At 26.5% G+C, this 6,000-nt stretch overlaps 1 protein-coding gene across 1 annotated transcript in view; it reads right to left on the bottom strand.

The window, feature by feature from the left end:
- Positions 1-6,000, bottom strand: part of LOC100208017 (cyclin-G-associated kinase) — a 78,437-nt gene that overhangs the window by 46,306 nt on the left and 26,131 nt on the right. The window lies entirely within an intron of this gene.

Consider the following 6,000-nt stretch of genomic DNA (forward strand, 5'->3'; position numbering starts at 1 on the left):
GTGAACTAGGGCACGTTAGTAAAATAAAACTAGACAAAATTAATAACTCTAAAAAAAAAAAAATACCACTGATGTTATAGATTGGTTTTCTAAAATTAACAATAAAAATGAATGCACATTTATACAATTTGATATTATTGATTTTTACCCCTCAATTACAGCAGAAATTTTAGATAAAACAATAGAATTTGGAAAATCCCATTTAGAAATTACTGAGGACACTATCCGTATAATTAAGCACTGCAGAAAAAATTTACTCTATTTTGATAAGGAAACGTGGAAGAAAAAAACCACGCACGAATGCTTTGATGTAACAATGGGAAGTTACGACGGAGCAGAAATTTGCGAATTTGTAGGTTTATATATTTTAAATACCCTTGCTAAAATAATCCAAATTAATCAATTAGGTCTTTATCGCGACGACGGTTTAATAATAATGCATAAAAAATCAGGGCCACAACTCGATAAAATTAGAAAAGATATTATTAAAGTTTTTAAAAATATTGGCTTCCTAATTGAAATAAATATAAATTTAAAAATAGTGAATTTTCTTGATGTCACATTTAACCTCTCAGAAAGTTCCTATAAGCCCTACAAAAAACCTAATGACGAATTATTGTATATTAATGTAAATTCTAAAACAAATTCCAATTTCAATTAACAATAGGCTAAACCAAAACTCTTCTAATGAAAATATTTTTAACTCCTCTAAACGTGTTTATGAAGATGCCCTTAAAAAAAGTGGCTTTCAAAATTTCGAGCTAAAATTTGAAAAGAAAATTGCAAAAAAGCGTAATAGAAATAGAAACATAATTTGGTTTAACCCCCCGTACAGCAAAAATGTTTCAACAAATATTGGTAAAATTTTTCTAAAATTAGTAGACAAACATTTTCCTCCCTCTAATAAATTACATAAGATTTTTAACAGAAATACCATTAAAGTAAGTTATAGTTGTACAAAAAATTTAGAAAGAATTATAAAAGGCCACAACTACGCGTTAATTAATAAAAATGAACATATAAAGGAAAAAAACACTGATTATTGTAATTGTAAACAAAAAATAGATTGCCCTCTAAATGGAAAATGCCTTTCGAAAAATGTAATTTACAAATGCATTGTTTCCTCACAAAACAACCCTGATAAACAATATATTGGCTTAACCGAGGGGGAATGGAAAAAACGTTATGCCAACCACAAACAATCGTTTAAACACAAAAAATATTCAAAAGAGACTATGCTGTCAAAATATATTTGGGATTTAAAAGAAAAAAATAAAAATTTTAATTTACAATGGTCTATTCTAAAATCTGCCCCTGCCTATAATAACATTTCCAAAAAATGTATGCTATGTTTGCAAGAAAAATTTGAAATAATTACTCATTTGAATCAAGAAAATTTATTAAATAAAAAATCTGAATTAATTTCTAAATGTAGGCACGAAAATAAATACCTCTTAAAAAATTATAAAAACAAATGACCAAATTAAACTATCCCCATTCCAAAGAAAATTATTTCATAATTACTTTCTGTAACTTCCCGTTAACAAAAAAATATAGTAATTAAAAATTTTTTATAATAATTTATAACTTCCTGTAAAATATTTTTTTCTATAAATTGAATTTTTTTTGAGATTTAGTAACTCTTCCTGATGATCCAGCAATGGTGAAACTCCAAGTCGAAGATAAAAGTTAGATAAGTGTTTTTTACTAATTAATTATATATATATATATATATGTGTGTGTAGATTATTTATTAATCAAGAAAATTTATTAAATAAAAAATCTGAATTAATTTCTAAATGTAGGCACGAAAATAAATACCTCTTAAAAAATTATAAAAACAAATGACCAAATTAAACTATCCCCATTCCAAAGAAAATTATTTCATAATTACTTTCTGTAACTTCCCGTTAACAAAAAAATATAGTAATTAAAAATTTTTTATAATAATTTATAACTTCCTGTAAAAAATTTTTTTCTATAAATTTTTTTGAGATTTAGTAACTCTTCCTGATGATCCAGCAATGGTGAAACTTCAAGTAGAAGATAAAAGTTAGATAAGTGTTTTTTACTAATTTATATATATATATATATATATATATATATATATATATATATATATATATATATATTGATATTTAAGGCTATTTTGTATTATAATAATAAAACAAAACTCATAGTCGTAAAAGAGTGCTCAATATTAAAAAAATACTTCAAATATAGCGATATACATATATATTAACGAAGAAAAAACAACTTTTTCTATGGTACTTTAAGTTTCATGCCTATACGGCAATCATCAGCCATTGAATACAAATTCAAAAACAAAAAAACCCGCTAAAATTACAAAATACTGTGTAGTATGATCTTAACGTCGCTAAGAAAAAACAAAATATTAGCTAATCACCGGTGTCAAAAAAAGATAAGAGGAATTTATTCTTATTCTAATTTTAGCGGGTTTTTTTGTTTTTGAATTTGTATTCAATGGCTGATGAATGCCGTATAGGCATGAAACTTAAAGTACCATAGAAAAAGTTGTTTTTTTTTCGTTAATATATATGTATATCGCTCTATTTGAAGTATCTTTTTAATATTGAGCACTCTTTTACGACTATGAGTTTTGTTTTATTATTATAATACAAAATAGCCTTAAATATCAATATATACGCTCCAATTAGTTGAGCACTCTACTCCAAGTCGTCCACACAATGGAGAAAATAAACTTTAATTACTCAGTCAAAAATATTCCTATTCCAACGGAAAAAGAATTCTTATTACAGTTACTGGAGAAGACTGAAGCACTCATAAAAAGAATGAGGTGGAAAGCTTTATTCTTTCTGAATAAATTTTCTGACGAAACTAATTCATCCAAACCCGAGAACTATGGCATTAAATCTGCAAAATGTCCTCCTCATATAAAAGAAATGGCTATGTTTGAAAATGATTTAATTAATCTAGTTAAAAATATTAAATTTCGTAAAGTGAACAACAAGTTTCAAGAAAAGCTTTCTAGCGATATAAAATCTTTGCGCAAATCACATAATACTTTAACTCAAGCCAACAAAACCTCTAATATGTACAGAATTTCCAAAGAAGAGTATAACCACCTCCTTAAGAACGCTGTTACATCTACATATAAAAAGGCTGACCAAAATCTGAAAGATCAAATAAATATTGAAAGCAAACACCTTTTAACTAATCACGATGTTTTCAACAGAATTGAATTAAATGGCACCTCCAATTGTTTTATCACTCTAAAAGACCACAAGGATAATTTTTTAAACAACCCTACAGTTCGCCTATTAAATCCTGCAAAAAATGAAGTAGGTAGAGTTTCTAAAGTTATTCTGTCAAAAATAAATAGTGATCTTAGAAAAAAAGTTTGCATCAACCAATGGCTAAACTCACAGAACGTTATAGATTGGTTTCAAAGTATTAAAAAAAAACATTTATACAAATTCTTAATTTTCGATATAACTGATTTTTATCCTTCAATTAATGAAAATTTACTGAATAACGCTATAGCCTTTGCTGAAAAATACTTTATTATGAAACAAGATGAAAAAAAGGTAATATACCATGCCAGGAAATCATTATTATTTAACAACAGTGAAGGTTTGAATAAAAAAAGTGGAGGCTTATTTGATGTCACCATGGGAGCCTTTGATGGCGCAGAAGTTTGTGAGTTAGTTGGAATATTTATCTTGTTTCAATTATCACAATCTTACGATAAAGATGAATTTGGATTGTATAGAGATGATGGTCTAGCAGTGTTTAAGAACCGGAGTGGCCAACAGATGGAAAAAATTAAAAAGCACTTTGTGAAAGTTTTTAATAATAATGATCTTCATATATCTATCAGCTGTAATTTTAAAATTGTTAATTATCTGGACTTAACGTTAAATCTTAATGACAGTTCTTTCCAACCATACTGCAAGCCTGGTAATTCCATCAGTTATATAAATGCTGCCTCTAACCACCCTCCTAGTATACTAAAAAGCCTTCCTCAAACTAGAGAACTAAGATTGTCAACCAATTCTTCTAACGAAAATATTTTTAAACAATCCATTCCTCCTTATCAAGATGCATTATTTAAATCAGGTTTTATCTGCAAATTCACCTACCATTCAAATAAAAAACAGATCTCATTCAAAAATCACAAGCGAAACATAATCTGGTACAACCCACCTTTCAGTACCAATGTTGCAACAAAAATAGGAAGTCGTTTTTTGAACATGGTAGACCTGCACTTTCCGTTTGGTCACAAACTTCGTAAGATATTTAATCGAAATAACATTAAAATAAGCTACTCATGTATGCCAAACATCAAGTCCATCATTAATTCGCACAACCACAGGATATTATATAGCCAAGGTAAAGATGAGGGAAAAACATGCAACTGTGTCAATAAATCCATCTGTCCCATGAACAATCAGTGCTTGTCAAAGAACATCGTTTATCAAGCGACCGTGTCGTCAAATGAACCTGACTACAAAGAAAAAGTATATTTTGGCTTATGTGAAACTCCATTTAAATTTTGCTATGCTAACCATCTAAAATCTTTTAACATTAATAAATATAAAAATGATACCGAATTGTCTAAAGAAATTTGGGACATAAAAGACAAAATGTTTACACCCTTAATTAAGTGGAAAATTGTAAAACGTTGCAATCCTTATAACACTTCGTCAAAAATTTGCAATCTTTGTTTATACGAAAAATTCCTTATTTTAACATATAAAGGTGATAACTTGTTAAATAAACGAAATGAGTTGATTTCAAAATGCAGACCCAAGAATAAATTCCTCTTATCTTTTTTTGACACCGGTGATTAGCTAATATTTTGTTTTTTCTTAGCGACGTTAAGATCCCACTACACAGTATTTTGTAATTTTAGCGGGTTTTTTTGTTTTTGAATTTGTATTCAATGGCTGATGATTGCCGTATAGGCATGAAACTTAAAGTACCATAGAAAAAGTTGTTTTTTCTTTGTTAATATATATATATATATATATATATATATATATATATATATATATATATATATATATATATATATATATATATATATATATATATATATATATATATATATATATATATACAGAGCCGTAACCACAATTTTGATATTAGGGAAGCCTGGGGTTTCTTCGATTAAAAAAAAAAAAAAGGAGGGGGGGGGGTTATAATCAAGAAAAAATTTGAAAATAATAACTTAACTAAAACCTTTTAAAATTAGTTTTAATAATAGAATGCTGATAATAATTCGAAAAAAATGTTGATAATAACATTATTCGATTTGACAATCGAATTGTGATGTGCAAAAACCTCAGGTGTAAATAAATACTTCATTTTTTGCAATAAAATGCAGTATTGAGAAAATGTAAGGTTTTTGCAGATTTTAAGATTATCTCAAGAAAATAAATGCTATAGAAACAAAGTAATTCTATATATTTTACAATAGGTTTCTTATAAAAAAAATATATTTAAAAAAAAAATATTGGGGGTCTAGGCCCCTGCCCCCCCCCCCCCGGCGATTACGGCTCTGATATATGTATATATAGTGTGTATGTGTGTGTTGTTTTCAGACATGTTAGGCAGTAAAAGAATTTATATATAAATATATGTAATATATATAAATATATATATACATATATATATATATATATATATATATATATATATATATGTGTGTATATATATATATATATATATATATATATATATATATATTTAAACAACTTTAAAATGTATTCTACACAATAGAGTGCTCAATGTTCTTAAAAGAACAGAGCAATTATTATATATATATATATATATATATATATATATATATATATATATATATATATATATATATATATATATATATATATATGCGTATATAGTACTTATATTGTACTTTCTATTTAGTTATGCAGAAATGGTTGACCACCTTCATACTTAATTAATGAAGTTAATATGAAGTAATAAGTGGCAATTATTTTATTAACTAATCAA

This window comes from Hydra vulgaris, chromosome 14 (assembly GCF_038396675.1).
Source record: "Hydra vulgaris chromosome 14, alternate assembly HydraT2T_AEP".
NCBI lineage: Eukaryota > Metazoa > Cnidaria > Hydrozoa > Anthoathecata > Hydridae > Hydra > Hydra vulgaris.